The sequence below is a fragment of the Tenrec ecaudatus genome, chromosome 11 (assembly GCF_050624435.1).
Source record: "Tenrec ecaudatus isolate mTenEca1 chromosome 11, mTenEca1.hap1, whole genome shotgun sequence".
Classification (NCBI taxonomy): Eukaryota; Metazoa; Chordata; class Mammalia; order Afrosoricida; family Tenrecidae; genus Tenrec; species Tenrec ecaudatus.
Genome location: NC_134540.1, coordinates 114613745 through 114637920, shown reverse-complemented (window position 1 = coordinate 114637920; position 24176 = coordinate 114613745). Strand labels below are relative to the sequence as shown.

The 24176-nt window shown below is 54.9% G+C and overlaps 1 pseudogene; it reads left to right on the top strand.

The window, feature by feature from the left end:
- Positions 1 to 1243: 1243 nt before the first annotated feature.
- Positions 1244 to 24176, top strand: LOC142461051 (cytosolic phospholipase A2 beta-like; annotated as a pseudogene).

Sequence of the window (24176 nt, the reverse complement as noted above, 5' to 3'; positions counted from 1 at the left end):
AGCTTCTCTATTGTTCCACTGTTGGGCATTTGGGCTGCTTCCAGTTTCTTGCTATTGTGAACTGTGCTGCAATGAACATGGGGGAGCATTCATCCACTCATGTTGTTGTGTCTGTATTTCTTTAGGGTATATGCCTAAAAGTGGTATCGCTGGATCACCTGGGATTTCAATTCCCAGTTGCTTTAAGTATCTCTATATCATTTTCCCCAGTAGCTGTATGTATTGACAAGTTCACCAACAGTGCACTCGAGGTCCAATCTCTCCATGTCCTCTCCAGCACTTTTTGTTTCTGGGTTTGTATTTTTTTTAAATTTGGGCTAGTAGCTTATGTATTTTGAAAATTATGTGATTTTGGAATTTTGCCCAATTATTTCATTGGCTCTGGCAGCGTTTTTGAAGGATCCCTGGTGGTGTAATGGTTAAGAGTGGGCTGCAAAGTGCAAGGTTAGCAGTTCAAAACCATCAGCTACCACTCAGGAGAAAGGTGGGGCTTTCTACTCTTGTAAAGAATTATAGTCTCCAAAACTTCTCAGGGCAATTCTACCTTGTCCCATAGGATTGCTCTGAGTTGTCATTTGGATGATAGTGAGTTTGGATTTTTTTTAACCATAGTTTTATTGACATCTTACACAATCCAGTATATCCATTCATGTACAGTTCTGTGGTTCAACCCCATCATCAATGCTGTCAGCTCCCCATTCCCTCCCCACCCCTTCCCATACCCTCAGGGACTTGTTACTCCTATTAGCTGTTTCTGAAGAGTTATCTATCTTGACTTCCATGTCCGAACAATTTTAAATATGCAAATGGACATATGCAAATATAACAATTAATGAGGTAAAACAAATAAAAACCTTAGTAGCAAGGGGATAAAATCTTAACTAGAGGATAGTTATGTGGTTCATCATTGCCACACTGTTCTCTGGATTTCTCTTCCATTCCATGTGATTCTTCTGAGAGAGCCTGTCCAATTCTTGGTGCATTTTGGGGTCTTCTACATCCATTCCCCCTTCACATCAATATGGTTGCATGTTTTTGAACTTCTGATACCTCTTGCTGTTGACACCTTATGTTCACACAGGTTGGTGTGCTTTTCCCATATGGACTTTATTGCTTTCCTGCTAGATGGCTGCTTGTTTAACTACAAGCCTTTAACACCCCAGACACTCTGCCTTTTGATAGCTGGGTACCGTCAGCTTTCTTCACCCCATTAGCTTATGTACCCTCATCGTCTTCAGCAATCATGTCGGAAAGGTGACTATCATACGGTGCCAAATTATTAGAACCAACAGTTCTTGTACTGTAGCAAGATTCAAGTAGAGACCCAAAGTCCACCTGCTTCCTTGTTACGTGTGTGTGTCTATATATATATATATATATATATATATATATATATATATATATATATATATATATATATATATATTTTCCCCTCGCATCCAATTTTTTGGAGTAGCTGTTATGAATTCTTCAGAATTTTCTGTGTACACAAGCTCATGTTATATGCAAATGGAGATTATGTTTGTTCTATTCTGATTTAGATGCCTTTTATGTCATAGCTAAAAATTCATTGTCCAGAATAAGATCTTGAAGCTTTAGCTTTGCTTTCTTCTAAGGTTATATGATTTTAGTTTTACCTTCAGGTCATTGATCCATTTGATACATGTGGGGGGGAGGGCCAGCACCCCACAACTAATGGTGGATTCGATAGACGAGATTGTACGCTTAAAATAGATAAAGATTATAGTAAAGTCCTAGAGAACACGAGAGATAGAAGACAGATTGAAATAATGGAGTCAGACACATTTCATAGTAGCATGCTCACCTCAGCCTCACTTGGTGGTCCATGTGGAGATAGGGGGAGGGGGGGAGGACAAGGGGAAAGGGAACAGGGGAGCCAGCAAAGGGGAGAGGGAAAGGGAGAACTGAGGAGAGACCAAGAAGGGAACCCAAGAGAGCTCTTTATTGCTAACCCAGGCCTATATATCTTTGGTGGATGTGCAAGACCAGTAATTACAGGTAAAGACATACATCACAGGAAGGGGTTGCACTATAGGGTATACAGCAATGAGAGGGGGACAATCTAGGGATATACACAATAGGAAGAGGAGGGATTGGGGGCACACATGTGACAAGGGCGGATCCTAGATTCAGGATGGCAGCCTAACTTTGAATGTCACTGAGCTGGTTTGACCTGTTTTCTGGGTCTCCATAGAAACCATTATCAGTAGGGTGTAAACTCTTCCTATGGGAACCAAGCTAATGGTCACAAGCATTTAGGGAGAACTAGCCCATTGTCCTTAACAGCAGGGGGGGGCTCTACCTGCCCTGGGAGCAGACAGTTGTCTGGCCAATGACTGCCTTCAGGGAGGATGTCTCCAAGCATCTGGCCTCCCACCATATGCTGGCAAATAGGCTCTAGTGTTTGGCATGTCTTTGGGGAGACAAAGCTGGGGAGAAGTCTCTTTATAATTCCACATACATGATGTAAGGTATCGGTCCATTTGCCTTCATTCCTTTGCATGTGGCGACTCAGTGGTCATAGCACTATGTATTGAATAAGTGAGTCTTCCCCCATTCACATAATTGTCAAATCACAAGTTACCATAGGTGTACGGGTGTATTTCTTGATTCTTATTTCTACTCCTTGGCCTGCCCTCTTAGGAGTACCACACTATTTTGATGATTGTGGCTTTGTTAGATCTCTCGGGTGATCGAGTTGTACCTTGTTAGAAAGAATTCACACCGGAGCCTGGTTCGTGATCCAAGTGAGTTTGATGAGAGGTAGAAGAAGTTTCAGGTTTTACACAGCACCCATAGGACTCCTCCCGACCTTGCAGCCTGGCTGAAGCTGCTCAGCGTCACGCAAAGATCTCTCCTTCCCTGCGACTCTCTGTTAGATCTCTCTCTCTCTCTCTCTCTCTCTCTCTCTCTCTCTCTCTCTCTCTCTCTCCCTCCCCCTCCCCCACCCCTCCCTTTTCATGGATTCCAGGGAGAGGCGTGGTGGACGACCCCAGATGGACCCCATTGGCTGAATTGAATTCACCTGGCTCAGGTGGGCCGATCCAGGTTTAGCACCCACCCAATCCCACTGGTGGGAAACCTGAGCCTCTGAGCATGTGCAGTGTGCCGCTCTTTGTTCCCTTGCCTGGCTCTCTGGGCATGGCTGAAGGGACATCCCATCTCTGCGCTAGTCTGCCTAACAACATTACAGTACATTTTTAAATTGGAAAGGATGAAATTTCCTATTTTTAAAAATTTATTTTTTATTTTATTTTGAAACCTCCTATTTTCTTCTTCTTTTTTTCAAGATCATTTTTACTATTTGAGGCCCTTTGCAATCATGTGAATTTGAGAATTGACTTTCCGTTCCCCTAAAAGGAACATAAAAGCTGTTGGAATTTTTATAGGGATTGCAGATCACTTTTGTCATATTGTCATCTTAACAATATTAAGCCTTCTAATTTATTTATGTCTTCTTTAAATTCTCTCAGAAGTATTTTTAGTGTTTGTCTCCCTCATTAAATTATTCCTCAGTCCCATCTACATGTAACCTCCTTTCTAGGAAATGGGCAATGTGACGGTGGGTGAGGGGAGACGCGGGGCAGTGTAAGATAAGATAAAATAATAATTTATAAACTATTAAGGGTTCATGGGGGAGGGGAAGGGGGAGCGGAGAGGGAGGGGAGGGGAAAAAAAGGAAAAAGCTGATTCCAGGAACCCAAGTGGAAGACGAATTTTGAGAATGATGAGGACACCGAATGTATAAGGGTGCTTTACTCAATTGATGTATGTATGGATTTTGATAAGAGTTGTATGAGCCCCAATAAAACGATTTATTAAAAAAATTATTCCTCAGTCCTTTAGTTGTTTAGATGGTATTAGAAATGGAGATGTTCTCTTTCTTTCCTTTTCTGATTGTTTGCTGCTGGTTTATGGAAGCACAACTGATTTTTAAAGAATCTTTTTATTAGGGACTTATACAACTCCCATCACAATCCATATACACATCAATTATGTAAAGCACATCCGTACATTCATTGCCCTCATCATTCTCAAAACATTTGCTCTCCACCTAAGCCCCTAGCATCAGGTCCTCATTTTTTCCCTCCCTCCCTGTTCCCCCCTCCCTCATGAACCCTTGATAATTTATAAATTATTATTTTGCCATATCTTTCCCTGTCCGATATCTCCCTTCACCCACCCCTCTGTTGTCCGTCCCCCAGAGAGGAGGTCACATGTAGATCCTTGTAATCGGTTCCCCGTTTCCAACCCATCCTCCTTCTACCCTCCCAGCATCACCACTCACACCACTGGTCCTGAAGGGATCATCTGCCCTTGATTCCCTGTGTTTCAAGTTCCCATCTGTACCAGTGTACATCCTCTGGTCTAGGCAGACTTGCAAGGTAGAATTGGGATCATGATAGTGGGGGAGGAGGAAGCATTTAGGAACTTAAGGAAAGTTGTATTTTTCATCATTGCTACATCGCACCCTGACTGGCTTGTCTCCTCCCCGAGACCCTTCTGTAAGGGGGTGTTGTCCAGTGGCCAACAAATGGACTTTGGGTCTCCACTCTGCACTCCACCCCTCATTCACTATGATATAATTTTTTGTTCTGATGATGCCTGATACCTGATCCCTTCAACACCTCGTGATCACACAGGCTGGTGTGCTTTGTCCATGTGGGCTTTTTTTTGCTTCTGAGCTAGATGGCTGCTTGTTTACCTTCAAACCTTTAAGACCCCGACTCTATAGCCGGGCACCATCAGCTTTCTTCACCACATTTGCTTATGCACCCATTTGTCTTCAGCGATCAAATCAGGGAGGTGAGCACACAATGATATGAATTTTTGTTCTTTGATGCCTGATAAGTGATGGCTTCGAGACCTCTTGATCACACAGGCTGGTGTGCTTCTTCCATGTGGGCTTTGTTGCTTCTGAGCTAGATGGCCGCTCGTTTACCTTCAAGCCTTTAAGACCTCAGACGCTATTATCTTTTGATAGCCGGGCACCATCAGCTTTCTTCACCACATTTGCTTATTCACCCGCTTTGTGTTCAGCAGTTGTATCAGGAAGGTGAGCCTCATAGAGTGTCAATTTAAAAGAAGAAAGCATTCTTGCATTGAGGGAGTACTTGAGTGGAGGCCCAAAGTCCTTCTGCTACCTTAATACTAAACCTATAAATATATGCACATAGATCTGTAAGGTCTCTCTCTCCGGGACTAGATTTCAGCCTCGGTCCTTGGCTCCGCGCGAGAAAGATTTTATGCCGAAGCCGGGCTCGTGATCCAAGTGAATTTACTGAAAGTTCAAAGAAGCATCAGGTTTTACGCGGCACCCATAGGATTCCTTTGACCATGCGGCCTGGCAGAGACTGCTCCGGGACATGCAAGGATCTCTCCCCTCCCACGGAGATGACCAGACCACCCAAGCAAGACCCTCTCCCTCTCGGTTCCTGCCTTCTTAAGGGTTCCTGGGGGAGGCATGGTGAACGACCCCAGGTCGATCCCATTGGCTGAATTGTAGTAACCTGGCCCAGATGGGCTGCTCCAGGTGTAACGCCCATCTCCACCCACTGGCGGGAAAATCCAGCTTTGTCCTTTGCTGGTTCTCCTGGGCATGCGTAAATGGACTTCCCAATTACCTAGGCTAAGCTACCTAACAGATCTATTTCCCCATCCTCATATATAAACATATTTGCCTATGTACATGTCTTTATCTAGACCTCTATAAATGCCCTTTGCCTCCCAGCTCTTTCCTCTATTTCCTTTTTTGACTTTCCTCCTTTCCCACTATCATGCTCAGTCCCCACCAGGGTTTCAGCAATTCCTCTTGGTTACATTACCCTTGATCATGCCCTACCAAGCCTCCCACACCCTCCTCACCACCGATTTGGGTCACTTGTTCCCTTGTCCCTGGGTTTGTTAACACCACTACCTTTCCCCCCACTTCCCCCTCTCCCATGTCCCCCCGGACTGTTGGTTCCATTGTTTACTCCTCTAGATTGTTCATCCAGCCTATCTTATTTAGATAGACCCGAGGAGGTAATAAAATGCACAAAAACAAGACAGAGCAAAACCAAGAAACAATATACAGCAAAACAACAACAAACCAATGACAAAAACCAAAACAAAACACAATAAGAAAGAAAAGCTTGTAGTTAGTTCAAGGATTGTTTGTTGGCCTTTAGGAGTGTTTTCCAGTCCAGTCTGTTGGGGCACCATGCTGGCTCCAAAGTGAACCTTCAGCATTCCCTGGGGACCTCGCCACTCCAATCCCTTGCTGTTGCACCCCTTTAGTGTTTTGCCTCAGTGTGGCAGGACCATATTGGGTGCAATTCCCACACTGTGTCTCCATTGTTGTCCCCTGAAGGGCTATGAGTCAGTCAGTGGGGGCACCATGTCTCCTAGTTTGGCTGGCCATGTGGTCCTCTCTGTGAACTGGCTGTTCTAATTGGAAATATCGTCCTCATGGCCTGGTGGTCCAGGATGTGCTCCACTCTCCTCGTTCCGCTTCCTCTGCTCCCGTGTGCTCCGATCAGATATGTCCCTCTCCCAGAGCTTCAGATTCAATGCCGCCCTTTGAAATAAATTCTTCTGGGGGGAGGGGCAGGTGTCCATTTAGTAGTTGGGATTGGGACCGGCCCCCCAAACCTCTCCACTGGTTCCCTACTGCATGCTGGCATGCTGTATTCACATCTTGGAGCATTGGGTTGAAGTCTGGTCCCTCTTTCCCTGTGGAGATAAAAACAATACCCGCTCCCCTTGGGTGGGTTAGTGAGGCTGAAATTCTTTAAGGGAGCAGACAGCCTCTATTTTCTCCTGAGGAGTGGCCGATGGATTTGAACCACTGACCTTGCTGTTAGCAGCTACCGGGGTTCCTTACAGTTAGCCATAGGCACACTAAATGAAGAGACAGTAGGTTAGAAGATAAATGTAGGGGAATCAGTTAAGTGGAATGAGGGGCTCCGGGATGGAGGTTCAATAGGGTGAGTAGAGCGGGCCTCAATGAGGAGGTGGCACTTGGGCACAGACTCAAGGGCGGGGAGGGAGGGAGTGTGCAGACACATGCAGGGGCAGTTCACGGAAGGCAAACACCCTGAGGTTGGTGCGCTCGGGAGAGGGAAGCGTTTTGCCCATGTGTATTTTAGTTGGTTAAATTCCTAGCAGAGGAATTATAGAGTCAAAGGAATTGTCTAGATCTCCTTTGAAATTCTCTCGTTTCAAAGCCCTGGGATAGAAGAGTGACCATATCTCAAAAGAAATCTATTCAAATGCAAGAAAATCAAAATGGAAGAAGAGTAGAAAACATAAAGGGGCTAAAAATAGCAGTTACCACCTCTGTTAAGAATTTCTGTGAGAATCTCAGGGGTTTACTGAGCCTGAGTCATCTTCTGGGGTGCCTGTTACAGTGGGCTGGCACAGCTTGGCCACGTGTCACCCCTCCGGGTTCCTGTATCTACTAGGCAGGATCCTTCTTGCCTCTTTGCCAGTGACTTTCAAATACCAATCAGCTCTTCCCTTTCCACCTTCCCAGGTCCCCTGGGACCTTCCTATTCAGCTCCAATTTCTGATTTAGCTAAAGACATCCCCATTTTCCCACTGACCGTGAGACTAATCGGATGACTTCACTGGAGGCGCGCGACCTTGTGGTTCAGGGGGAGGGCAGTGGCCTTGAAGCACAGAGGGGACCTTCCGCTCTACCCAAGGAAAAGAATGGAGGGAGCTGCAAGGCCAGGGAGCAGGGAGGGTGTTTGGTAAGGGGCCGGCTCCAGGCAGAGGCTAATCAGAGGAGAAGAATGGGTTGGGCCCCATTACCAAGGCCAGGCAGACTTTATTCTCCAAGTGGTAAGTCATCAAAGGAGGTTTGCTCAGAGTGACAACATGAGGCTGCCTTTCAAGAAGATGTCTGGAGCTGGGGTGATAAATGCTTTTGGAAGGAGGGGAGTTAAGCCAGGGGAACCAGTTAGTTCACTGTGGCAGGAGATATTGGAAGCCTTTCATCCAGTCATTAAGCCAGTGTGTACTGGGGATCTTTGGCATGCTGGGCACTGTGCTCCATCCTGGAAAGGCGTAACCCACACCCCCACCCTCATGGAGATCACATTCTAGCCGGGGACAGAGACAGCTATCCAGTGGAAATCAATTGAGTAGATAGTATATTAACCTGTTTGCAAACCTGTCACTGGAGTCATAGAACTGCCCCGTATTGTGTCTGAGGAAACAGATTGGCCACCACGTCTCTCTCCCGAGGGGCACTGGGTGGACTGAGATCAACCCCCTCCTGGTTAGCAGCCACGTGCTTAAGCACCGTGCCACCACCAGGGCCCGTAGATAGTGTGTTTGACGGTGCAGGTGGTCAAGTGGACATGCACGCAGGAAGGGAACGAGGGGTTTTTCAGAGCCCCGGGGTGGTGTCCATGGTTAAGCATTTGTCTTACTAATGGGAAGGTCGGGGCACTTTGCCTACTCCTAAAGGACCCCCAACGAAATGCAATCCTTTTCAGAAAAGTCAGGGCCACAAATTGTGGAGCAAAGGTCCACTCTGATATCCCGGGTCACCAGGAACCAGAATCGACTCGAGGGCAACTGTTGTTTGTTTACTAGAAATGGTTGTGGGCTGGGGCCGGGAGGGGGTGGGCGGGGGTGGGCGGTGGGTGGTGTGGTTCACAAGTTCCTAAAGAAGAAGGATAGCCAGCTGGGGGAAGGAAGGCTCTTGGGGTGACTTGTGAGTGGAGGGGCCCCAAAGGAGGTGGCATGGGAGAGGGAGAAGGTGAGGGCGAGGGAGGTTGGGAGTGTTTGTAGGTAGACTCGGAGAGACGAGGAGCCAGCCAGGAGCGCAACAGGGAGTCAGTGATGTTTATGAAGGGTGCGATGAAGGTCAGCGAGAGAAAGCCACCCAGGCAGCACACAGCACGGTACCATCATGGAAGACCCAGGGCGTTCAGGTGATAGGCATGTCTCCCCGATGAGGCTGTCAGCATCTTGAAAGGACCCATTCACACTGGCCAAGCCAAGTGCTGAGCACATTCCAAAATATTCAGTGAATATTCGCAGTTGGAAGGCATTCTTCCTTCATCTTGCTGCCCCCAGCCACGGGGAGCTCCCTGCGTGGCGCCTGAGGCTGCTTTTCTATACTTCGCTAGAGGTCCGCCACCGCAGCTAGGGAAGCTAACCAAGGGTCTGGCCCCAGGGAGGACTGGGGTTTGGGCCAAGCAGGAGTCCCGCTGTGTTAGCCCCAGTTGACCAGAGAAACAAATTCATAGACACTTATATGTGTTTTAAAAGAGAACTTTATATCAAAGAAATATTGTACATTAAGAAAACATCCCAGCCCAGTCCAGATCAAGTCCTTAAGTCTGATATTAGCCCATATGTCCGATACCAGTCTATAAATCCATCTTCCTACTCACGAAACACAAGCAATGATGCTGATGCAGGAAGATCACAGGCCAGTGGGTGGAAAGCCTTGTGGACCCAGTGACGGTGGAGGCATCCCAGCGCTAGCAGGGGTCTCCAAGTGGCCCCTGCGGCTCCAGGGCTCTAGTGTAGCTCTGTGTGTCTTGTCAGGAGGAATGTCTCACAGGAAGCGAGCTATTGATTTCCGTGGGCACCTCCAAATGAGGTCATCAAGCTGCAACCTGAATGACAGCTTAGACTCCACCCCTCCACAAGTTGACACCAGAGTATGTTGCTCACCTGATCTTGGGCTGTGTGGCCCCTCCTGGAGTAGGCGTGCGGCAGCCTCCTCCTTGAAAATCCCCTTCTATGTCTGGTGGTCCAGAGTCTCTTGGTCCCTCCCCAGTGAGCACTGCCCAGTGATACCCTGTGGCCTGCCCAGAGAGGGCATCTCATCCGTAAGTGGCTGGGTGCTGTTTATGTCAACATCTACCTCCCACCCCACTTAAGAGCTTGGCGTGCCTCCAACCGTGCCCTACCTGGATGAGGCCCCGATGCCACTGCACTTCTACCGGGACTGGGTCTGCCCCAGCAGGCCCTGTATCGTGCGCAATGCCCTGCAGAAGTGGTCGCTCCCCTATCTGAGGTGGGTGCAGCCCTGAACTGGGCTAGGGTGATGGGCGAGCTGTCTTGTGGCATGTGGGCATGCTCTTAGAGCCCCTTCCCCTAGGGCCACGGTGGGCGCCACGGAGGTGAGCGTAGCGGTGACCCCAGATGGCTATGCTGATTCCGTGCGCGGAGACCACTTCGTGATGCCAGCCAAGCGCCTGCTGCCTCTGTGAGGTGTGTTGGACATCCTGGAGGGCAGGGCCCGGCACCCTGGGGTGCTCTACGTGCAGAAGCAGTGCTCTAACCTGCTTACCGAGCTGCCCCAGCTGCTGCCCGACTTGGAGCCCCATGTGCCCTGGGCCTCCGAGGCTCTGGGTGAGAGGGCGCGACTGGGGCAGAGGGCAGTCGTTGAGAATACACAGCAGAAGCACACACCAAGCTTCTACGCTGACAGCTCAGTGACATTGATTGTCTTGGCCCACACCCATCACCCCATGGCCAGGGTCAGGCCCTGCCGCCCTGGAAGCCTTGACTGTTGACCGACTGCAAAGGATTAGTGCTCTAACTTTTGCCTGTGGGGGGTTGGCCCCACTCCCCAAGCCCTCCAAACCATGGCCTCTTCGCCACTTTTCCCTGGGATGCCCCTCGCTCGCACGCAGCACCCCCGCCCACATCCCGTTGGGTGTTATCCCAGACCCGACCTGCAGGGGACAACCGCTTCTAACTCTCCTCCTCTGTCCTGCAGGGAAGATGCCAGACGCGGTGAACTTCTGGCTGGGGGAGGCGGCCGCAGTGACGTCCTGTAGGTGTCTCTGGGATGCAGGGACAGGGAGGAGCCACGATGGGGCCAAGGGTGGGAGGCTGGCCTCGAGGGTCGGTCTACAATTCTGCGAACAGAGGAGGAGCGGCGTGGCAGCGTGGTGGGTGGGATGACTTTGGTGTGGGGGCGCACTAGACATCTCTCAGAGGGCACGTTGGCCCCGGAGGTGAACTTGGGAGAACCCTATGCGTGGATATTTACCTCTTTGGAGAGATGACCCGCATGGGGGGCCTGGTGAGTGCCAAGTCCCTGGTGACTGGGATCTGGAATGCCCTCCACCCCAGCCCCCCCCCCCCGGGCATCTCCTGGAGTCTGGTTTGACTATGTCGTTGAGAATACACAGAGCAGAAGCACACACCAAGCTTCTACGCTGACAGCTCAGTGACATTGATTCAGTCCCTCTAGTTGGTTCAAACGTTCTCACCCTCCCTTCCCGAGTTCTTCTCCCTGAGGGAAACGAGGGAGCTTCAGAAACTGTGTAGAAAATAATGGGATTCCCCCTCCCCCGTTATAAATTCATTGTCCTCCAGGATCCTGGCTGTTCTTTGAAGAGGCTGTTTTCAGTCTGAGCCAGGATGGAGTTTAAAAGAGCACCATGCTCATGGCAGAGGGATGGAGATCCTTTACTGGCTAAGTTGAACTAGTACTGGGCATAAAGGAGACATCAGGGGACACTTTGGATGGAAGGTTGAAATCTTTATTCGCAGGACTTTCTCGTTTTTACACCCCTGGCTGTCTTGAGGCACAAGGCTCTGGGTGGGCAGGTTCTGCCTCTCATGTGCCCTGCTCCGCCAACTCTGCCCAGCACCTTCTTTGTGTTGGCAGTGCACAAGGACCACTACGAAAACCTCTACTGTGTCCTCTCTGGAGAGAAACATTTCCTGTTACACCCGCCCAGCGACCGACCCTTCATCCCCTATGGTAGGGCTGGGGCCTGCCTTACGCATGGGCCCCAAACCAGAGGAAGGGTAGCGAGGCTTCCCTGCCTATGTCCCTGGGGCCAGGCAGCCAACAGGAGAGGCTGGGAGGAGGTGTGTGGGGCTGGGAGCACTCTTTGCTGAGCTCCCCCTTTTTCTCTGGCATCAGAGCTGTACACCCCAGCAACCTACCGACTCACTGAGGCGGGCACCATTGAGATGGTGGATGAAGAGGCCATGGACAAGGTGTCCATCTTGGCCCTGGGCCTCAGGGAGGGGCGGGCTCATCCATCTCGGGCAGGGAGGGGACCCTCTGGGCTCCGAGGAGCAAGCGGGCCCCAAAGGTCCTGGGAAGGTGGCCCCTTCCTCCGTAAGGTCCCGCCTTCTGGGGCTGGCTTCCCAGGGCGGAGTGGAGGGGGACTTTGGCCCTTACCATTGGCAAGGCCAAAGGCCGAGTTCCCCGGTCCTGCTCCGTCCCCAGGTGCCCTGACTTCCACTGGATCCCCTAGCACCAGATCTGTCCCGGTACCCACAGTACCGTGGGGCCCAGGCCCTCCGCTGCACCATGCAGGACGGCGAGATGCTCTACCTGCCGGACTTGTGGTTCCACCACGTGCAGCAGTCCCAGGGCTGCATTGCTGGTGAGGAGCTGCTGGCCTCGGCCAGCGGGTGGGCTGGGGAGGCTCTGGGTCAGAGCTGGGCCACCCACTCATGTGCTTACTCTCCCCACAGTGAACTTCTGGTACGACATGGAGTATGACCTCAAGTATAGTTACTTCCAACTGCTCGACACCCTCATCAAGGCCTCAGGCCTGGACTAGTGGAGCCCCCAGGGAACGTGCCCCACCCCACAGCTCAGGGGGCACTATGGCTCCTCCCCAGATGGGCCCCCACAGAGACACCCTGCAGTCTGTCTGACCCAGAACCCCTTTTGGGTTGGGACCGACCCTGGAGACTATCGTGGGTGATAGGAGGAGGACTAGGAAGTTCCAGGCAGGTGTCTAGGTCAGGGTTCCCAGAAAGCTGCCACGCAGGTGAAGCAGCCCCGTGGGTGGAGGCCAGCTGCGGCGTCCTCCCTCCTCTGTAAAGCTGTGAAGTGGAGATAATGATGGTCCCCACCTTTCTGGCTGCCCTGGGGCCTGGAGAGGGTTTCCGTAAGGGCCCGCTCGCTCGCTCGAAGGACATGCTCAATAAAGCCGGGGAGGCTCCATGTGGTACCTGCTCCTTGTGGCTTTCTGTGTCTCCGGGAGGGCGGGGAGGGTTCAGATGGAAAAGTCAGAGAGAGGAGCTAGCTCCTTGTCTGTCTAGGGACCACAGCTTGTACTCCGTTCTGGCCGGCAGGCCAACCCTGTTGTAACTCTCTGCCAGGGCTCGTTGACTGGGACTCTGGTTTGTTTCGCGATGGGGTTGGTGGCCTGGAGACGAGCCTGTGTCTCCTAACCAGCACAGGGACCAGGGGACAGAAACTGCCCCACCCCCCACCCCTGGGCTGCTCCTCTGCAGAAGGAACTGGCTTTCTCATGTTGCCCCCACAAAAGGGGAGATGAGCCCCCTTCCCCTGGGTGCCCACCTGGAGCTCCAGTCCTGGCCATCTCTGGGGACCCAGGTGGCCCAGGCCCTGGCTTTGAAGAGCTGTTTTTAGTAACAGCCACTCCCCTGCTGTGATGATAGGCTCCGGATACACCCCTCCTCCGGGTCTGCTTCAGTGGAGACTGGGCATTCCTGTCCTACTGGTACCTGGATGTTGCTACAAGCCTTGTTGGTGGGGACTCTGCCCTTGCCCTACCTCTGGCGGCTGCCCAGACCTGTGGCCCCTCCAAGCCATGCCTTCCTTTCCTGCTCACACGGGTGGTTGGTGAGCTGTCCTGGAAGCAGGACCCGGCTGGGCAGGCCCAGGTAGTGTCTGCTGGGGGAAGTGGGTTTTCCAGGAACCCAGCAGGGGTGGGGGACCTTGAGTCCATGGGAGGGTGTCAGTAGCCCCAGTATAGGCTGAGGTGCCTCATTTCTTGGGCAGGGTGTGGGGCTTGGGTGGAGCGGAAGATGCAGGTGGGAGGGGCTAGGGAGGCCAGTTGGGACATACTTGGATTTTGGCTTAAAACCCCACAGTCCTCGGCTCAGTGGCTACTGCTGCCTTTGCTCGCCCTGCCTGGGACTCCCAGCCTCATGGCTCTGGTAAGACTGGCGTGGCGCTGGAGCCCACTCTGACCCTTGCTCCCCACCTGAGTCCTGGCTAATGCTTTCTCTGGAGGGCTGTGGCTGCGGTGGTCTTCAGGTGTAGGGGGTGTGTTTGCCAGCTTTGGGTAGGGGCATGGCTGGGCTGGGGATCCACAGAGCTTCTAGGCAGGGAGAGGCTCCTGGCTGCTCCCCTGCTCCCTCTGAGTCAGTTGCCTGGGCTGTCGGGGCCTGAGACTGATGAGATGGGTGACTTTCCCGGGTTCTTCCTCTGCCAGGAACCCCTGGGCGCATGCAGCTGGGACTTCCAATGGCAGCTGGGAGGCCAGTGAAAGGGTGTGCTGACACACGCTCCCTGGCCCCAGCACACCTGGCAGGGCTTCAGCCCAGAGCCCGGGTGGTTTGGGATGGAGTCCTGGGGTCCCTTGTTTCTCTGCCCTCGGAGAACCTGGAGGGCGCAGGGCCTGGCGCCCATGGGCTGCCTGGCCTGGTAACCTCCCACCTGCCCCAGCACAGAGGTGGCTTCCAGAACTGCCCCCTGACCAGGGGTGGGATGCACAGGGAGGAGCGAGTGAGCAAGCAGGAGCTTAGTCCTAGCAGGCCGCTCCCTCCATGCCCTTCTGTATGCCCACCCAGAGCTTTGTAAGCGAGGGCATGGGCTGGGGCAGACAGGTGGCAAGATGGGAGCCTGCTGGTTCCAGGAGAGGGAAGTGGAGAGCACAGCGATCCTGGCTCTGGGTCTCCGGCCAGTTGCTGGGTCACCTCTCCGTGCCTCCGCCTTCTCGTGAGGCAGCGTAGTAGTCGGCTGAGTTAATGTATGGATAGCCCTTGGGACAGACCTGTCATGGGCATTGTGTAAGTTCCTATGGACGTGCCCTGTCTCTTCTAGACTCGGGGTTCTGGGTGGCCTTGGCCCTGTTGGTGCAGGGTGAGCCCTCACAGGTGCCCCAACCTCCCTTCCATCGCCTGCGGCCTTTGGTCATGTCATCCCACAGCAAGCTTGTCCCCTCCCCGCTGCTCTGCAGGCCAAGTTGCCCGGGACCTGCCTGCTCACCATTCGTGGGCTGCAGGCCTATAGCCTGCCTGCCAGGGACGTGGGTGAGTTGACCGAGAGAGGAGAAGGGAACTGAGGTTGCAGTTGGAGCAGGGCAGGGACGGTGGGAGGTGGCAGGAGGGCTGGGCCTGCGAGGTCCTGGGAGGAGGGGCTGCAAAGAGGGACGGTCAAGGGCTGGTGATGGAGGGTGGGGCTCGGTGCGTCCCCAGGGATCCCTCTGGTGGTGGACTCTGCGTGGCTGGGTTGGGGGAGAATTGGCCCTCATTTCTTCTTCTCCAAGTGACCCACCCTGACTTCTATGTGACCCTGTGGCTGCCCACGGCCTGCAACCACCGGCTCCAGACGCGCAAGGTCAACAACTGCAGAAACCCTGTCTGGAACCAGAGCTTTCACTTCCGGGTGCACAGCCAGATCAAGGTGGGCCTGCCTCAGCCCAGCCCTGTGTACCCCCAGCGCCACCCCCACCCCACCCCCCGCCCCATGGCCCTGTCCCGCTGCTCCCCTTCCAGAACATGGTGGAGCTGAAAGTCTTTGACCAGGACCTGCTGACCAGCGACGACCCCGTGCTGTCAGTGCTGTTTGACGTGGCCACTCTGCTGCCTGGGGAGTTCCGGCGCCAGAGCTTCTTGCTGAGCCCGCAGGCAAGACTTCACATGGGCGGCCACCCTCGGTACCACCAACGGGATGCTGCTTAAATGCCCCTCTTCAAAGAACTTGTTTATAGACCATGAGGTCAGGTTTCCCTGGTGCCCGAGGCCCTTGTCAACCAGGACCTGCTTCCCGAGGAGCGGCCCCCTCCTCGGGGCGACATTATGGACAGCAGCCCTCCCCGCATTGGCACCCCTAGCTGGCATCTGGGTTGGAATCTGCACATACCCACACTGACACACACACTCACACTCACATTCACACCCACACGCAGCCTCACACACATACACAGGTACACTCACACGCAAGCACACGCACTCAACCGCTGTCACACTCACACATGCACAGCCATGTGGATACACATGCACACACACTCACATGTGCACACAACCACTCACATGCATGCCCACATACATGCACACGTCTTACCTTTATAACTTGCTTCTTCAGGGTGGGGAGCGGTTCGACGTTGAATTCCGCCTGCGGAGTGTGTGAGTTGGGGATTGCGGGGGTCAGGGGAGTTGGGGGTTGCGAGGTAGGGAGAGGGGCTCTGGGTCAAATCTCTCCATTCTGGAAGGAGAGAGCCTCGTGCGCTCAGGGCTGGTGTCCTCCCCGGGGACCCTCTGTGGTTGGAAGGACTGCCTTCCTTGGGGGCAAGAACCTGACCCCCGCTCATGGCTTTTCCCAGGACAGACTGTGCGGAGCAGCTCACCAGCAACGGTGTCCTAGTAGTGAGTCAGATCATTGTAGTGATTGATTCAGGATCATAGTAGTGATTCAGGATCATAGTGGTGATTTGGGATGGTAATGGTGACTTAGGATCATGGTACTAATTCGGGATCATGGTAGTGATTCGGGATCATAGTAGTGCTGTGTGATCATGGTAGTGATTCGGGATCATAGTAGTGATTCGGGATCATAGTAGTGCTTTGTGATCATAGTAGTGATTTGGGATCATAGTAGTGATTTGGGATCATAGTAGTGATTTGGGATCATAGTAGTGATTTGGGATCATGGTAGTGATTTGGGATCATGGTAGTGATTTGGGATCATAGTAGTGATTTGGGATCATAGTAGTGATTTGGGATCATAGTAGTGCTTTGTGATCATAGTAGTGATTTGGGATCATAGTAGTGATTTGGGATCATAGTAGTGCTTTGGGATTGTAGTGGTGAGTGACACACCCTCCCTCAGGCCATCTGCTCACCTGCCCTCCTGGCTGCAAGTCTGTCTGGATCAGGAAAGAGCAAAGTGGGAGGGGCTATGATTTCCAGAGGACATGGGACTGAGGAGCAGGAACCGCGGGCTGCAGGGGAAAGAGTAGTGGTGAGGTATCCTTGCGTGGGAGGGGTGGCATATGAATCTTCTCTTCCCAACACAGTCCCGTGAGCTTTCCCGCTTGCATGTGCAGCTGGAGGAGGCCGGGGACCAGAAGGGTGAGTCTCCCAGGTCACCAGGATAGCCCTGGCCCTCAGCCTATGTCTTCCCCCTTCCTCAGCTGCCCATCCTGGAAGAAGCTGTCAGCCACCTTTAGCCTCTGAAGGCTATGGGCTGGGGGTGAAATTGCTCGGGCTTACCAGGACCTGGTCTTTTCCCATGACCCTGCTCCGAGGGGGCTGGGCTGGGGGTAACTCCTCCCAGCCTTTGCCAGCCACATGGGCGGAGACACCTCACGGGCAAGGAACCCCCTCCCACCCCTACCTCGGTTCCTGTCTCCAGAGTCACAGGGAAAAGTTCAGCTTGTGGTCCCCGGGTCCTACGAGGGATCTCAGGAGGCCTCCGTAGGCAGCGACTCCTTCCGTTTCCACTTCCCCACCTGCTGGAAGCAGGAGCTGAGTATCCACCTGCAGGTAGGGTGCCCCCCCCACACTGACCCCCTGGAATTCAGGCCCACAGGGCCGGGTGGTACCCCTGCTCTGAGACTCGGGTAAGTGTACAGTTTTGGTCCCCTTGCAGAACGCCCCCCAGGAGCAACTGAAGGTGCCACTCAGGACCCTGCCATCACACCAGCTCGTGAGGCTGGTCTTCCCTACGTCCCAGGTACTCTTCACTCAGAGGAAGAGACCTTGATGTGGGGGTGGGACAGGGCCTCAGGCCAGTGCGGGGGTGGGGGCAGGGGGTGACTCCTCTCCCTTTTCTTTTGGGCCAAGCCCCTGGGCTGGGCTGTGGGGGTGCATCCCTGTGGAGATGGCTGGGGCATCCCAGGGCCAGAGTTGGGGTGGAGGTGCCAGCCTTTCTAAGGGGTGTGTTGCTGGTTTGCAGGAGCCTCTGATGAAGGTGGAGCTGAGAAAAGAAGACAGGTGAGAGGCTGGGCTGGGGGAGAGCAGCCAGGGGAGGGAGGGCGCTACGTGCAGCTGGGTGGCCTGGAGGACCGGAAGGAAGCGGGTGGCTGCAGCAGGGAGCTCCCAGTCTTGGGAAGGTGCTCAGAGCAGAGAGGGTCCTTCCTCAGCCTTGTAGTCTGCGTGTGGCCTCACCGGGTGGGGGCTGAGGAGAGTAACACGCCTGGTTTGAGGAGCACAAAGACCAGAAGGAAGCAACCTTCTGGGTGGAAGCAACGTGGCTGGGCCTTCAAGAACTTTTGCTGGCCCTCGGTGTCTAGGAGCATAAGCAGCCCCAACTTAAAGATATTTGTTCCTTCTCAGCCCCCGTGCCCTCTCCCCAGTGTAGCCCTGGTCCAGGTTTGCAGGGGAAGGAGGAGCTGAGACTCAGGGATGCCTTTGGCCACAGGGACACCCTCATCTGCCGGCTGGCCTTGCTGTCATCCCGGGCGTGTTGGTGTGGCTCTGGACCCACCATCCCCCCCTCACTCTCCAAGCTTCAGCACGCAGGCTGAAGGGAGAGAAGAGATGGACGTGGATCTTGCAGGGAGATGGGCCCAGTGTCCTCTTTTCTGACGAGGATGAGCACTGCCTCACTGTCCGTCCATCCCCCCACCCCACCCCCAGACCAGGGGAGCTGGCCGTGCGCCTGGGCTTCGAGCTGTGTGCTGAGGAGCAGGCCTTCCTGAGCAGGAGGAAGCAGGTGGTGGCCAAGGCCCTGCAGCAGGCCCTGCAGCTGGAGGGAGACCTGCAGGAGGACGAGGTCTGTCGGGCTGGGCAGGAGTGTGGGGGTCTCAAGCCGAGGGCTGAGCTGAGTGGGCCTCCACGCTTCCATTGCCCGACCAGGGTTGGTTGTAAGGCGGACTTGTGTTTGCCTCTCGTCTGCCCACCTACCCCCCTTGTACTTCCCGGAGCTCTCTTGATGTTATCTTGGGCCCGATGCAGCCGAGCAGTGTCAGAACCACGGGCCCCACCAGGGGTAGCTACCCTTCTCTGGGCGTTGGCCCTTGGCCTGGAGCTGCTTTTAAGACTGGGCCTCTCAGACAACTCGGTGGACATCTGGCCAGGCCTCTCTGCTGGTTGGGCTGGCTCCTAAGGAAATGAGCTCCTTGCAAAGGGAGAGGGACGCTGATTTGGGGGTTTTGAGGTGAGCCTGCATCTTTTAAGAAGTGACCGCCGTACTCCCCAGGCTGGGGATGGGGAGATAAGGCCAGTGGCCTGTACACTCCCTGGAGTTTTCAAAACCTGAAAGGACCCACCCTGCTGAAGGAGGTTATCCTGACATGACTCTCCTCAGCTGCTCTGACTCAGACCCGCTCCATGGGTCCCCACCAAACTCTGACCTACGCTAACTTGGTGGTGGGGCCAGGGGCAGGGGACAGAGTGGCCACTTGACTTGCTGTGTTCTCCTCCTGTGGTTTTTACTGCCCGGCGCACCCTGACCTCCCCTCCACCCACTGGAAGTCCCCGCAGGGCCTCCCTTGAGCCCAGCTGTACTCTGCCCTTCCAGGTCCCAGTGGTGGCAATCATGGCTACTGGTGGAGGGGTCTGGGCAATGACTTCCCTGTATGGGCAGCTGACCGGCCTCAGGGAGCTGGGCCTCTTGAACTGCGTCTCCTACATCACAGGGGCCTCGGGCTCCACTTGGTGAGAAGGCTGAGTGTGGGATCTGGGGGTGAGTGGGCAGAGGCAGGGGTGCCTGTGGTAAGGCTTCTCCAGTGCCCCCTTGGCCTCCCTGACTAGATTGGAAGGTCTGCGAGGAGGCAGGTGGCAGGTGCGATATGCCCAAGCTGCCCCATGGGCTTCGGCTGTCTCCATGGAGCTGGAAGACACCTGCGGGCTGCTGCCCTGGGAGAGAAGGTCCGAAGGGGTGTGAGGTCTCGGGGAACTCTTAGAGGAACCTGTCTGCCCCCGACCTCTGGCTTTGCCTAGGACCTTAGCAAACCTCCACAAGGATCCAGAGTGGTCACAGAAAGACCTGGGGGGCACCACCGTACTGCTGAAGACGCAGGTGACCAAGAACAAGCTGGGCGTGTTGGCTCCCAGCCAGCTGCAATAGTACTACCAGGAGCTGGAGGAGCGTGCTCACCTGGGACACCCGGCCTGCTTCACCAACCTCTGGGCCCTCATCAATGAGGCCATGCGACATGATGGGGTACAGAAGGGCGGCCCACGGGGACGGGCCTGGACCTGGAGGCAGCCCTGCTGGGTAGCAGGGCGAGGGGATATCTCCAGAGACCAGGCAGCAATGGGTTTACACGGAGGTATCTCCCTACAGCCTGATGACCACAAGCTCTCGGAGCAGCGACAGGCCCTGAGGCACGGCCAGAAACCTCTCCCCATGTACTATGCCCTCAACACTAAGGGGCATGGTCTGTCCACCTTCGAATTTGGAGGCAGGTCGAGGCAGCTGGTTGAGGCCCCGGGTGGCCAGGGGTCAGGGAAGGGGTGGTTGGGATGGTGTGGGGAGGCAGTTTTTCATGCCCGTCTCCTTACACTCTGGTCCGGGACCCGAGTGAATCCAGACACCCATGACCCCAGAGTCACTTGGACTGGAGGGGAGTCGCCCCGTCCTTTGTGGCTGCCCTGCATGGGTTCGGGTGGGCAGGAGGGTGGTGGCCAACAGCGGTCCCTCCCCACCGCAGAGTGGTGTGATTTCTCCCCCTACGAGCTCGGTTTCCCCAAGTAAGGTGCCTTCATCCTCTCCGAGCTCTTCGGCTCCGAGTTCTTCATGGGGAGGCTGATGAAGAGGTTGCCTGAGTCCCGCATCTGCTTCCTGGAAGGTGAGGGGGTCTTGGAGAGAGAATGGGGGAGGGGAGGATGTTTCTGGGGGAGCCCCATCACTGAGGCGGGCAGCAGGGAAGGGTCAGGCTGTGACAGGTATGGGGGCTCTCGTCCCCTTGTGTCTGCGCTCCCAGGTATCTGGACCAACCTATATGCAGCCAGCCTCCAAGACAGCTTATACTGGTCCTCGGAGCCCAGTCCGTTCTGGGATCGCTGGGCTCAGACCCTGGCCAGCTTGGGTAGGTGCCCAGGCTCTGGGGCTGGTGCTGGGGGTGGGCATGTGACTCCCAGCTCTGTGTGTGTGGTGGTGGGGGCACTGGTCTCAGCTCTTTCCCTCTCCGGGGTCACTGCCCTCAGACTGGGCTAGCACCCACGCCCCACTCCCTGGCTGTGCAGACAAGGAGCAGATCCCTGTGCTGAAGATGGAAGAGTCACCCAGCCTGGCTGGGAGGATTGGGGAGTTGTTCTCTGGCCTCCTGATGCGGCGCCCGCTTGCCCAGGCTACCCACAACTTTCTGCGTGGTCTCCAGTTCCACAAAGACTATTTCCAGCACCCTCACTTCTCCTCCTGGAAAGGTAGCTTCTCCCACCGGGGCTCAGCCCCCTGAAGTCTTCCCAGAGCTGTGGGCCTTGGCTCCAGGCCCCTCCTGGGCCCCTCACCCCACCCCTTGGCTCCAGGCCTTCCATGTGTGGCCCCACGGGATGTGGGCAGTAGAGTTTCCTGCCTTCTCCTTCAGCTGGGGCTGGAGGTTGCTTCAGGGCTGGAGCCAGGTGGGTGGGGCCTGAGGGCGGAGTCTTTTTCCAGGAGCAGCCAGTGACTGCCACTGACCAGGGGAGCAAGCGTGGTGTCCTCAGCACCCCTGCTCGAGGCTGCTCTCCCACCCCACCCACCTCTCCAGACACCAAACTGGATGGACTCCCTAACCAGCTGACCCCTGGGGAGCCCCGCCTGTGCCTGCTGGACGTGGGCTACTTTGTCAACACCAGCTGCCCGCCCCTCCTGCAGCCCACTCTGGACGTGGACCTCATCTTGTTGCTGGACTACAACTTAAATGCCGCCTTTCAGGTGGGGGAGCTGATGAGTGGCACCCGAGAATGCTAGGGCGGCTTCATAGTGTGTGCCTTGCTGGCTTCCTCCCAACCCTACGAGACAGGGACCCACATGCTATGGGCTGAGCTGTCCAGAGAAACAAAAGCAGCAACACTCCTCTGTGTAGAAAGAAAGAGCTTTAGATCAAGAAGTCATTTTAGATCAGCAAGGCATCCCAGCCCAGTGTGATTCAAGACCATGCTAGTCAGAACCTTCCTCAGCCTCTGTGTAGCTGCTCTCCAGGCTGGTGGCCCCATGGGGCCATCCCTGGAGACAGAATCCCAGCGAGGAGGAAGAGGCTCATAGCATCTCCCATTCCTTCCAAGGAGGGATCACCAGGCTTCCACCTGAGTGACAGTTGGGACTCCACCCCTGCACTTTCACGCAGGTCCAAGTGGACATAATATCTAACCACCACACCATGTCAAAAGAACCAAACCAGGATCCCCACCATGGAGTCCATGCTGACTCACCGGGTCCCCCTTGGTGTGTTTCCGAGATCGAACTGCTTACGGGAGTAAAAATGCCCACAGAGCAGTTTGTCACAGGAAACCAGCCTCTAACAACCAATGGGTCAGTAGGCACAATTGTATGGCGATAAAATAGTAAAGGTCTAGTAAAGTCATAGAGGCTAGGAGAGATAGGGGAGCGAGAGTACAATAAAGGAGTCAGGCACGTTTTATGATAGCATGCTCACCTCAGCTCCTCTTGATGGACCACATGGAAGTGGGGGAAGAGAGAGCATCTGTATTATCTTGGGGTAGTTACAGGTAGCCTTAAGACATGCATATTCAGTAGTTACATACGCCACAAGGTGGGTGGGATCGACAGTAACGTCCTGAGCTCACAAGTGAGGAAACCTAACAGCTGCATTGGGGGAAGCTGAGAGGGGGGCTGGGCGACAGCAGGAAGAGAGAGCCAGAGGAAGTCTGCCTCTGTAGGGAGATCAGACCAGCCATGTGCTCACTTGAAGGCAGCATGGCTGTTAAGGGAGAGTCTGTGGCTACCAACGTGGAGGCACAAGTTCAAGAACGTGGTGCTCGTCCCTATCTCCACGGAGCAGCGGGTGGTTTCCCAGTGCTTACCCTGCAGAACCTTGCCCAGCACATAACTGCTTCACCACCAGCGCTCCCTGTGAAAAGAACTGGGGTTTCATTCATGCTCCTTCAGGGGGCTTTCTCCGCAATGGGGAGAGGATGTGATGGTGAATCTGGTTGGCTGCACCTGCACCTCGGCTGGTTGCAGGCCGTCGACACCCCAGCATTTAGTTTCTGTGTTAATTTAGTGAGAGGTGTGTGCCCTTCATGGCTGGCCTCAGCGATGGCTACAGTCCGTTTGGTGGAGCTGAGGGGCGGCGGCACGGCTGTCCACTCCGACTGATGCTTGGTCCTGTGTGACATCAGTGTCCAGGACCAAGGGAGCCCAAGGCTAGCCCTCTCCTGCCCTCTGTGCCCCTGCAGCAGCAGCAGCTGGTGGGCCGCATGTGCCAAGAGTAGGGCATCCCGTTTCCGCCCATGTCTCCCAGCCCCGAGGAGGAGCGCCAGCCTCAGGAGTGCCACAAGTTCTCCGACCCCGGCCGGCCTGAGGCCCCAGTCATTCTGCACTTCCCGCTGGTCAACGACTCCTTCCGGGACCACTCGGCCCCTGGTGAGGCAGCTCACCGCCACCCCCTTCCTGGTGTCCCAGCCTCCCCGACCCAGCAGACCCGCCCTCCACCCCAGCACCCTGCCCCTCCATGCCCACGATGTGCTCTCTCTGCACAGGGGTCCCTAGGACGCCCGAGGAGCAGGAGGCCGGCCAGGTGAACCTGTCTCCGTCTGACTCCCCCTACCACTACTCGAAAGTGACCTATAGCCAGGAGGACTTGGACAAGCTTCTGGGCCTGGCCCACTACAACATCTGCAACAACCAGGAGCCGCTGCTGGCTGCCCTGCTCGAGGCCGTGCGGAGGAGGAGGCAGCGCTGACAGCCCGGCCCCGAGTGACGCCATGGAGGGACAGCGCTGCAGCTCTGCCCGGCCATGCCTCGGCCTCAGAGAGCCATCCCCCAGTGTTTTGGGGCCTCGGAGGGCCTGGTTGGCCCCAGCGGCACCCTTCCCAGCCTTGGGTGTATGCCCTGGTACCCCAGACGGGGCAAGAGCTGCCAGCACTTCACAGAGGGCCATTTGCACTGTGAACCGAAGCTGTGACTGCGGGCTTGCCACAGCTCAGCAGCTGCTCTGGTCCTGGGCCCTGGGCCCCTGGAGCAGGCCACAGTAGGCCTCTTCTCCAAGCACCGGGAGAGGTGGGGTGCAGAGGTGCTGTGGCAGCCGGGGTGCAAATGGGGTGGGGTTCGGGGTGGCTGGGCCCGGTGTAGAGTGCTGGCA